This window comes from Staurois parvus, unplaced genomic scaffold (genome assembly GCF_062004578.1).
Source record: "Staurois parvus isolate SC_StPar_1 unplaced genomic scaffold, SC_StPar_1.0 ptg000423l, whole genome shotgun sequence".
Taxonomy (NCBI): domain Eukaryota; kingdom Metazoa; phylum Chordata; class Amphibia; order Anura; family Ranidae; genus Staurois; species Staurois parvus.
Window position 1 is genome coordinate 4,433,782 of NW_028318219.1, and position 12,157 is coordinate 4,445,938.

The 12,157-nt window shown below is 42.6% G+C and overlaps 1 protein-coding gene across 8 annotated transcripts in view; it reads left to right on the forward strand.

The window, feature by feature from the left end:
- The window catches only part of CIC (capicua transcriptional repressor), a 280,330-nt gene that overhangs the window by 14,115 nt on the left and 254,058 nt on the right, over positions 1–12,157 (forward strand). The gene's annotated exons all lie outside the window — the stretch shown is intronic.

The following is a 12,157-nucleotide window of genomic DNA, read 5'->3' on the forward strand; positions in this document are numbered from 1 at the left end:
GTCATTATGAGTCGGGTCTCACATCACGGTCGCTGTTTTTTTTTTTTTTTTAAAATAGTAAAAATGCAGCAAGAGAAGTGAGACTGCTCTGGCTGCATCAGGAAAGCTGCAAGAAAGGGGAGGGGGATCAAGGCAGTACTGGGTTGGGGGGGGGCAAAGCAGGTAAAATTAATGGTGGGCAGATCTCGCTATTTTGGTGCCCTGTGGGGGATGTAAGGAGCTGGTTAGTGATTCACATCAATACATAGGGAGATATATAAATGATATATTTCTATATAAATAAATTTTATTTTGCACCCCCTTTTTTTTTTTTTGTATCTTTTTGCAAAAATTATGTGTGCAATTAAAAATAATTGTGTGTGTGTGTGTATATATGTGTGTGTGTGTGTATATATATATATATATATATATATATATATATATATATATGTGTGTGTGTGTGTATATATGTGTGTGTGTGTATATATGTATGTGTGTGTGTGTGTGTGTGTGTGTGTATATATATATATATATATATATATATATATATATATATATATATATATATATATACACACACATATTATAGACTAAACGCTACTCAAACTGTTGGTTCTATATAAACCCTGTATACCAATAATAATAAATTTTATTATATATATATATATATACATTTTTTTTTCCATTTTTGTACTATCGGAACTATATGTGTGCAATTAATAATAATAAAATATAAATACATCTGTAAAAAAAAAAATAAAATAAAACTATATACACAGATGAGTTGTAATTACAAATTAGGCTTTTTTTTTCATTTTTGTGTGGCTTTTTTACCTTTTGGAAGGTGTGCAGTTAAAAATAATTTTATATATATATATAATTTTATTTTCATTTTTGAAAAAAATACGTGCACATATACATATATATTTTATTAGGAGAGTTCACGTTTTGTATTTTTCAACCTCCATTGGGAAAAAACCACCAAAAACATATATATTATATATTTATGTTTACGTTTTGGTCCTTTTGGGGGGGGTTGTGGGGTGGTTGGAATGAAAAAAAAAAATGTGTATGTATGTATCTCCTGGTACTCAGAAATGTATGTTCCGTACTAGGTGTCAATGCCTACCGGAGTGGTTGTATCCCAGTCCGATCTCCTTCATTGGGGGGGGGGGGGACTGTGTGTGGACGATTTTTGGTGAGCTCTGCTGTTTGGAGATCATTGTCAGGCTGTCAGATGTGTGGGGCCGTGGCTCGGGCTTTGTATGGCTGATTTCTAGATGCGTATATCTGCTGTTCTAGAAGGGAGTCTTGTGCATGTCGTGTCTGACAGTGAGGATCATTCGTTTTTCCGGGCGGATTGATTGGGGGGGTTGGGCAATTATGAGTTATGGATCGAGATAGAAGATTTGCTGTGTGGGTGGATTGGGAAATCATGGATCACAAGTGAGGAGAATAAAGGATTTTTTTTTTCTCATTAAAAGAAAACCTCCAGTATACTGTGACCTTTTTCTTAGAAAGTATATATATTGCTGCAACTTTCCATTCCATCTGAAAGAAGATTTCATTGGTGCAGTTCCTAGAAGCTAACAAACCTGGATAAGAATTCCTAAAGTGTGTGTAAACCCAAGAATGTCATATGTTGCAGCTTACCAGTCCTTAGATGTGGTGGCTGCATTAGTCTTCTATTTTTCAGGGATTTTTTCATTATCTGTGCCTGGTGATCCTTCATTAACACACTTCCTGTCCAAGGGGGGCAACACTCACTCACTGTCATATCTATGTGGAAGCAGTGTTGTCAGTCTTGGACACCTCCCCTTCTTGTTGGTGCCTTAAAGTGACACTAAACAATATTCTTATTTTCCAAATATAGTATAACCCTTCCACATCCACTTAGTAATGACCATGTAATCTTCCAGACCTTTCCTCTTCCCCCTCACTTCCGTTTGCAATGAGTAGTGTAGGTTAGTTGCGGTTTGTGCACACCGCTCTTTGTACACTACAGATCCCATGGTCCATCTTGGGAGTGAGCACGAGAGGGTGGCCACCTTCCTACGTACAGTAGGACCTTGAAGAATGAACATAGCCACCCTCGAACAGGAAGTCAGATCACAGCAACTAAAAAAAGGAGTTTGCAGGAGGCTGGGAGCAATAAGAACTTGAATATTTTTTTTCAAATCAGAGTTTAGTGTCACTTTCTAATAGGATGGAGGTGTTCTGTAGTTCAAGGAGAGCACTCAGGGCTGATAACACAATTTAGTATTGCAGTGCAGCTTTGCCAGCTCACTGCAGCAAGTTATGAGCTCACTGGAGTTCTGGCAGGATCAGCTGGTATTTCTTTTCATTTGTTTAAAAAAAAAAAAAAAAAAAATGCTTTTAGTTGTATATTTAACAGACGGAATAGGAATAAGTTCATTATTATAGTTTACATAAATTTTCATTGAAAAAAAAAAAAAGTGACAGTTGCTTTTCAGTGAAGTCCAATGAGATTTGATAATGACAGTCACATGCCTAAAATAAAGATCCTTATCTTTGTGGCACAGCTTTGAGAATGAAGATTCATGTGTGAAAACTTAAACAAGCGCAAAGCCATTGCCCTTTGCATCCCATTAAAGTATATTTCATTTTGCAGGCGTAGGCCAAACTGTTTATAGAGAGCATCCATATTTCTTTTTTATTTTGTCAGCCCCAGCTGTGGTGATTTATTAAAGTGTTATTAAACCCCGGACCCTGCATTCACTATATCTGCTCTCCGTGGACCCTGCATTCACTATATCTGCTCTCCCCAGACCCTGCATTCACTATATCTGCTCTCCCCGGACCCTGCATTCACTATATCTGATCTCCCCGGACCCCGCATTCACTATATCTGCTCTCCCCGGACCCTGCATTCACTATATCTGGTCTCCCCGGACCCTGCATTCACTATATCTGCTCTCCCCGGACCCTGCACTCACTATATCCGGTCCCCCCGGACCCTGCACTCACTATATCAGGTCTCCCACAGTACACACAACATGGAAATGCAATTATTTTAGTAAATATAAACTGCTAAATATCTTTTCTCATCAGCAGTTAGAGCAGTCTTGTGACTTCTATCAGTGTCCTGCAGACCACTAGTTAAAGCTTGTAGGAGGTGTTTTTCTTCTGCTATGACTGTCCTATGAGGCTGCATAACCTCTGCACCTCTGTCTGGACAGCGCTGATTGGCCCTGTGCCGATCACATGTACCCTCTCAAAGAAAAAAAAACCTCTAGCAATACACACTAAACTGAGCATGTGCAGAGTCACTCCTAGAGCTCTGTACTATCAGCTGATGGACAGGGGACAGTAGAAGAAGGGGTGGATCAGAGAAGACAGGATCAAACAGCCTTTTTACACATGCGGAGAATTAACCCCTTAGGTTCCACAGTGAGTATAACAAGCATGCTTAACTGCATATACAGACTGATTGTACTGTTGTGGGTTTAGTAACACTTTAACCACTTCAATACTGGGCACTTTCACCCCCTTCCCTCCCAGGCAAATTTTCAGCTTTCAGCGCTGTCGCACTTTAAATGACAGTTGTGCAGTCATGCACCTTTGTACCGACATGAAATTTTAATCATTTTTTTAGACAGATAGAGCTTTCTTTTGGTGGTATGTAATCGCCACTGGATTTTTGTTTTTTGCTAAACAAACAAAAAATACAGAAAATTTTGAAAAACCTTTTTTTTTCTTCAGTTTCTGTTTTATAAAATTTTGCAATTTGGTAATTTTTCTTCTTCACTGATGAGGCAGCACTGTTGAGCACTGTTAAGCTGCACTGATGATAGGTGTCACTGATATGCCGTACTGATGAACAGTGCCCTGATTGTCAGTGTAAACCATGTACTGACAGCCTTGCCAGTTATCAGCTTTCCTTTCCTCACACAGAGACAGTGTGTGAGGAAAGGACTGGCAAGTCTGTTTACATCTGATCAGCTGTGACTGGCCCTTTACCCTGAACTAGATGACGCTGTAGCCATCTTCCAGCTATAGCGTGGTCAGAAAGCAGTTAAAGGGTAACTCTACTTCCATGGGAAAAAATAGCAAAACAAAAGTCATATTGTAATTGAAAAGGTAATTACCTTTCCTTTTCAATCTGCAGCTCTGTAATGTTTTTGTAAAATGCACTGTGGATTGTATACAGATGGTGCACAGAATGCTCCGCCCCCCCCCAGGTATGTCATTTTCTGCTTGTATGATTGGCTCACTGATTTTACCAGAAGTCTGCACTAAGATACAAGTTGGATTTTCGGCATCCCCTGTAACAAAAGTGGCATTTTTGGTGAAATCTTGTCTAAAGGGATGCAGACCCTGCCACTTTCCTCATTAGAGCCCTACAGGGGCAGCAGCTGATTGATGATTATAAAATCATCCCCATACAGATTCACTCTGCACACGGAACAGCTATTTGTTCAGAATAAAAAATGGTAGGAATCTGCAGCAAAGTTTGTTAAAATTCTTGCACTGTACATTGATCACCCAGAGGGGAAGGTTTTTTTTTCCCAACAAAAGTGGAGTTACTCTTTAAATACTGGAAATATAAGTGTCTCTTTTACCTAGCACCAGTGCAACTACTTTAACCACCTCCTGTCAGGCTCATGTATATAAACGGCCGGACGGTGGCAGTGCAGGGTGGGGTGGCCGTTTATAAAGCCCCTTGCTTGCGCGGCTCTGTGGGAGCTCGCAGCAGCGCGATCCAGTGCCCGCTGTGTCCTCAGGACACAGTGGAACACCGAACGTCGTACGGGACCTCTGTGCGAGGTCCCGATCACGTGATCACTGATTGGCCAATCGGTGATCACATGAATAGGTGTAAGCAAGATGTAACTTCTGACATCATTGCTTACTACGTGTGAAAGCTGTGAATGATTACAGAGGTCACATGGTACAAGGCTATTCACAACAGCCTTGTACCATGTGACAAGCTGTGACCAATCACAGCTCACGCAGTTGTTCTCAATGGCTGCAAGAATGCAGCCAGAGAGAAGAAGAAATGATTGCTTTTACAGCCTTTATGGGTGTAAAAGCAATCAATGTAAAAATAAAAAAAAAATCTTCATCACCCCCCACAAGTAGTACAGTGTCACCATGGTGACACACTGTACTGCTAGGGTGACAGTATGTAAAAAAAAAAACAATAATATAAAAATGTAAAAAAAAAGTTTAAAAATTATAATTTTTGGTTATAAACTAATTTGGTTTTTTTTTTTACTTAAAAGATAACAGAATACATTTGGACAAGATTTATGATGAAATATTATTTATTTGCAAAATTTTATAAGAAAAACACTTTTTTTCAAAATGTTTGGACTTTTTCATTTATATAGCAAAAAAAATAAAAATCCCAGTGGTGAATAAATGCCACCAAAATAAAGCTTTATCTGTCTCAAAAAAATGCTAAAAAATTCATATGGGTACAGTGTTGCATGACTGCGCAGTTTTTTTTTTTTTTGCTCAAACATAGGCTTTAATAACCATTCAGATTTGATAGGTGGCTGCGGGCAGCACAGCCATGTTTTGTAGAACTCTCGTCCGGTATTATATTTCCTTTTAAATCGTTGATATTTTTTTTATTTGCACCTAAGGCCTCATTCATATGGGCACACCACCGAGTACACCCACCTGAGGGCTGTGCACAGGGTTTCATGTATTCCCGTGCAGGCAGTCCCATTCATGTCAATTGGGATGCAGTTCCTGCACAGACACAACCACTGCTCCCAATCTGACATTTGTGAAGGTCCCTCAGACAGTGCGAGTGCAGCCACTTCGTGTGCGTCTCCCAATGTGCATTTGAAGCTGCAGCAAATCAGATGGAGCCCTCATTTTCTGGGTGGAGGATGTCCAGAATTATCTAGCCCACAGGTGTCAAATACAAGGCCCCTTGGCCTGAATCTGGCCCTCCAGGCTATTTCATGCGGCCCTTGCACTTCTCCTGCAGGTACCCCCTTGTCTTTGATCCCACCCTGTCTCAGCAGTCAGCAGCAGAGAGGTGAATAGAACTCCTCTGCCAAATCCTGCATCTCTCAGTGCAGTTGCAGCACCCCCTCATCCCTACCTCCCCTGGTCTCAGCATTCAGCAGACTCAGGTAACTGACTCCATTCCTCCTATGGTCCTCCTCCAGACCCTGCACTTTCTGCTTTCCAGCTATGCTCCCAAAGGAGGTGCATGGTGATATTAGGGAGGGTGTGGGATTCTTGACATCTGATGTGATGGGGTGCTCTGGACAGCTAGTTCTTACTTTGCCTTTGAGGGCAACCATAATGCTGATACAGCCCATGATGAAACGGAGTTTGACACCCCTGATCTAGCCCTTTCCTTCCCAGTCTGACTGTCCCTGGCCTTCCCCCTTCTTACTTTGGATTTCAGTGGAATCCTGGAGACTCAGCATCACAGGGGTGTGTTGTCACAGTTTCCTCTTTTCAGGAAGCTATGTACCATTCCCTGCTGATCCATTCCACCAGCACGATCTGCCTGCATTGTATAGGGAAGTATAGAGAACCAGTAATGATGCCCCTGGGGTGTAAACAAAAAAAAATGTAATTAAAAAAAAGGTTTGATTTATTGATTTCTTTAGAGTTTTAATGATGGAGGAACTGATGAGGCTGCATTGATAGGAGGCACTGATTGATGGACACTGATAAGCTGCAATGAGGGGCATTGATGAGAAGGCACTGATTTGGCTGCACTGATAGGCAACACTAATGGGCACTGATATGCTGCACTGATGATCAGGGCCCTGATTATCAGTGTAAATGTCCCCTGTCACAGGATAGCTGGTTATCAGTGTTTCTTTACTTACACTGTGACATCGCTGAGGAAAGGAAATGCCGATAATTGGCAATTGTTTACACGTGATCAGCTGTGATTGGACACATGGTAAAGGGATGCTGTGATTGGCCCTTTACCTTGAACTGTGATCAACGTGCCTACTGTGCACCCTGGGGGCAAGGATCTGGGAGGACGTCAATAGATTCCCTCCCAGACCTGGACGACCGCTCTGTAGCGGTCTTTTGGCTATAGTGCGGTCAGCAAGTGGAAGGCAGATGGCTCACAAAAGCCCAGGCACCAGGATGCAATTTCTAGTCTACATGGCGACCTGGCACCTGTGATTTGTCGAGCCCTGGGTTAAACCCAACATACTTTTAAAGCCCAAACTTTTTTTTTTCTCTTCATATTTAACAGGGTAGGGGATGGGTAAAACCCTTTTTTTTTTCTTTAAACCATTCACATTAGGGAACTTTTCCTTCACTCTCTGTCTGAAAGACATCACAAGCATTTAGACCAGGGGTGTCAAACTGGCGGCCCTCCAGCTGTTGCGAAACTATAAGTCCCATCATGCCTCTGCCTTTGGGAGTCATGCTTGTAACTGTCAGTCTTACAATGCCTCATGGGACTTGTAGTTTGGCAACAGCTGGAGGGCCGCGGGTTTGACACCTGTGATTTAGAGGAATATCCTCCAATGTGAGAGCAATCCCTGTCTGACAGCTGTCAGAGACAAGGGGCCAGAACTAGGGTGCCCATCTGAACCTTTCCCATCTATTTCTGTTGTGATAATACAAATCCTTGTTTCTCATCACTATCAGTCCTAGTGACAGTTGGTTCAGGACTCGTGATATTGCCATGCACACCCAGAAACTGGGAGACAGCATAGGAGGTATGGCAGCTAAAAAGCATCCATCCTGAAATCTCAAGAGCTGATAGTAATCCAGAGAGAACGCAGGAAGTTATCAGTTAGCATTGTTCCCTGTTATCTCCACAGACTACAAAACACCTCCCCATGTTGTGGAGAAGAGAAGGAGGCGTTGTGTAGTCCCAACACAGTGTTCTATAGTCCTAACCTCTCCATCCTGGAGTGACAATGCTGATCAGTATGGTTGTTCCCTTAGGACAGGAAGTGAGTTAAAGTGGTATTAAACCCAAAACAAAAAATGTAATATTGCAACTTACCAATCATTAGATGTGGTGTCTGCATTTGTTTTCTTTTTTAGGCTTTTTTCCTCTGCTTTCACCTGGTGTTCGAGCCAGTAACACCTCCTGCATTAGAGTGTCCCCACTCAGGATGAAGGAGCACAGGGGACACAGCAGACAGCAGCATTGGCAATCTGGGTCGAGGGGCGTGGTAGATTTACTAGCAGATTTAGTTATATTAACAAATTGAAGCCAAACTGCAGCTCAGACTGCAGTTACACAAGCAGGTACAGCAACATTTTTTTTTTCCTTTTGGGATAAAGGTTTTTACATGAATAAATAAAAGCTGATCATTAAAACCACCAATTCCAGTGGTAAATGGTTTGCTTCAACACAATAACTGCAACATTTGTAGAAGAGCTTGTTCTATTGAAATACTGCAAACTTAATGACCAGATTACCAAATGAAAGAAAAGGAAAGCCTAGAAAGAAAATTAATGGAGCCATAACATCAAAAGATTGGTGACCCACAATATTTATTTATTGCAGGTACTTATATAGCGCCGTCAATTTACGCAGCACTTTACATATATATTGTACATTCACATCAGTCCCTAACCCTCAGGAGCGTACAATCTAAAGTCCCTAACTCGCATTCATACATACACATCTAGGGCCAATTTAGACAGGAGCCAATTAACCTACCAGCATGTTTTTAGAATGTGGGAGGAAACCCGAGTACCCGGAGGAAACCCACGCAGGCACAGGGAGAACATGCAAACTCCAGGCAGGTGGTACCGAGGTTGGGATTCACATATATATTGTACATTCACATCAGTCCCTAACCCTCAAGGAGCGTACAATCTAAAGTCCCTAACTCACATTCATACATACACATACTAGGGATAATTTAGACAGGAGCTAATTAAGGAGCTAATTAACCTACCAGCATGTTTTTAGAGTGTGGAAGGAAACCGGAGTACCCGGAGGAAACCCACGCAGGCACAGGGAGAACATGCAAACTCCAGGCAGGTGGTACCGAGGTTGGGATTCGAACCAGTGACCCTAGTACTGCCAGGCGGAAGTGCTAACCATTTAGCCACTGTGCTGCCCAATATATAGTACACTTTTGATTTTGGGATTAATACCTCTTTAATGGCACGATCACCAGGTCAAAATAAAGAAAGAAAACAAATGCAGCCACCCCATCTATGGACCGGTAAGCTGGAACACCATCAATTTCTGCGCTTGTGTTTAGATAAGCTGTGGCACTTGGCATTGCGTTTCTTTGCAAAAGCAGTCAGTTCATGCTGGATAATCTTTGTTTTTATTTTATTTTTTGTAATTACTTAAAATTATAATTAATTGAAGATCATAGCACTCCAAAGCTCTGTGTGATTCTCTTCCCGTCAGCGCTGATTCCTTATAACATACCAATAAATAACCCAGCCCACGTAATCCGTGCAGTGCCATGTGGCAAGGAATGTGGGTGTTGCCCGCTCGACCATCTTACATTCTCCGAGTTAATATTACTCAACTGTCTGAAGAATAAATAAATATGCTTAGCACAGGATACACACAGCCCGTGTTGTCTTTGGTGTTTGCCGTCTGCGTTCCTGCAGTGTACTTTGCAGCTGGGATGTCGGGGGTTAACGTTTGAGCAGATAACCTCAGTCATTTTCACTGTAATCATATCATCAGTGGCTCGATTAGATTCAGTGTGATCATGACGGGCCTAGTGGAAGAACTAGAAGGAATGAGAAATGGGGGCAGGGCCCATAGCAACCAATCCACGGTTTGCTGTCATTTTATAAAGCAATTAAAAAAAAACAAAAAGGAGATGAAATCTGATTTGGATAAATCAGAATTCCAAGAATCCATGGTTGGAATACACATATGAAGCATTTTACCTTTTCAGAATATTTGCAGTTCTACCAACAGCATAGCAAGGAAGTTGACTGCACTGTACATTATTGGGGTACCTGCACATGGTCGTAGGAAAATGGGCATCTAGTACAAAGTATTTTGCTGACCGCAAGGTCCTCTGTAAAAAAAAAAATGCTCTGTACCCTGTCCTCAAGGAAGATGCCTAACATACTTCCGTTACTAAGAGGCAGGCGGCTTCTGGATGAAGCCACCTAGTGTCCTTCCTTTTCTAGGATGCAGGCAGCTTCTCAAGAAAGCTTCCTGGCATCCTTCCGTTGCTAAGGGGCAGGCAGCTTCTCCGTGAAGCTACTGAGTTTCCTTCTGTTGCGACAATGCAGGCATCCTCTCAAGGAAGAAGCATTTTTCCACTGCTAGAATGCAGGTGGATACTCAAGGAAGCCACCTAGAATCCTTCTGTTGCTAAGACGCAGGAGTCTTCTCAATTAAGCTGCCTAGCATCCTTCCATGGCCAGGATGCAAACGGCTTCTCAATTAATCTCATTCTTCTGTTGCTAAGCCACTGGTGGCTTCTCAGTGATACAGTCTTACGTCATTATGTTGCTAGGATGCAGACAGCTTCTCAAAGAAGCCACCTAGCATCCCTCTATTACTAGGACGCAGGCAGCTTCTCAAGGAAGAAGCATCCTTGCATTGCTAGAATGCAGACATCTCAAGAAAGCAGCCTTAGATCCTTCCATAGCTGAGATGCAGGCAGCTTCTTAATTAAGTTGCCTATCATCCTTAAGTTGCTAAAATTACGGTGGCTTCTCAGTGAAGCTGCCTAGCATCCTTCTGTTGCTAGGATGCAGGCGGCTTCTTAACTAACCTCATTCTTCTGTTGCTAAGCCACAGGTTGCTTCTCCGTGAAGAAGTCTTACATCCTTATATTGCTAGGATCCAGAAAGCTTCTAAAGAAAGCTTCCTGGCATCCTTCCGTTGCTAAGGGGCAGGCAGCTTCTCCGTGAAGCTACTGAGTTTCCTTCTGTTGCGACAATGCAGGCATCCTCTCAAGGAAGAAGCATCTTTCCACTGCTAGAATGCAGGTGGATACTCAAGGAAGCCACCTAGAATCCTTCTGTTGCTAAGATGCAGGAGTCTTCTCAATTAAGCTGCCTAGCATCCTTCCATGGCCAGGATGCAGGCGGCTTCTCAATTAATCTCATTCTTCTGTTGCTAAGCCACTGATGGCTTCTCAGTGATGCAGTCTTACGTCCTTATGTTGCTAGGATGCAGACAGCTTCTCAAGGAAGCCACCTAGCATCCCTCTATTACTAGGATGCAGGCAGCTTCTCAAGGAAGAAGCATCCTTGCATTGCTAGAATGCAGACATCTCAAGAAAGCAGCCTTAGATCCTTCCATAGCAGGCAGCTTCTTAATTAAGTTGCCTATCATCCTTAAGTTGCTAAAACTACGGTGGCTTCTCACTGACGCTGCCTAGCATCCTTCTGTTGCTAGGATGCAGGCGGCTTCTTAACTAACCTCATTCTTCTGTTGCTAAGCCACAGGTTGCTTCTCAGTGAAGCAGTCTTACATCCTTATGTTGCTAGGATCCAGAAAGCTTCCTGGCATCCTTCCATTGCTAAGGGGCAGGCAGCTTCTCCGTGAAGCTACTCAGTTTCCTTCTGTTGCGACAATGCAGGCATCCTCTCAAGGAAGAAGCATCTTTCCACTGCTAGAATGCAGGTGGATACTCAAGGAAGCTGCCTAGAATCCTTCTGTTGCTAGGATGCAGGCGGCTTCATAACTAACCTCATTCTTCTGTTGCTAAGCCACAGGTTGCTTCTCAGTGAAGCAGTCTTACATCCTTATGTTGCTAGGATCCAGAAAGCTTCTAAAGGACGCTTCCTGGCATCCTTGGATTGCTAAGGGGTGGGCAGCTTCTCAGTGAAGCTACCGAGTTTTCCTGCTGCAAGGATGCTGCCTAGCATCCCTCCATTACTAGGACGCAGGCAGGTTCTCAAGGAAGAAGCATCCTTTCATTGCTAGAATGCAGACATCTCAAGAAAGCGGCCTTAGATCCTTCCATTGCTAAGATGCAGGCAGCTTCTTAATTAAGTTGTCTGTCATCCATAAATTGCTAAAACTCTGGTGGCTTCTCAATGAAGCTGCCTAGCATCCTTCTGTTGCTAGGATGCAGGTGGCTTCTTAGTTAAGCTGCCTAGCAACCTTCTGTTGCTAAAACGTAGGCAGCCTCTAACATAAGTCACTTCTCTTTCTGTTGCTAAGCCACAGGTGGCTTCTCAGTAAATCCACCCAACATCCTTATGTTGCTAAGACACAGGCATCTCCAATAGAGCGCACTTGAGCTTTATATAT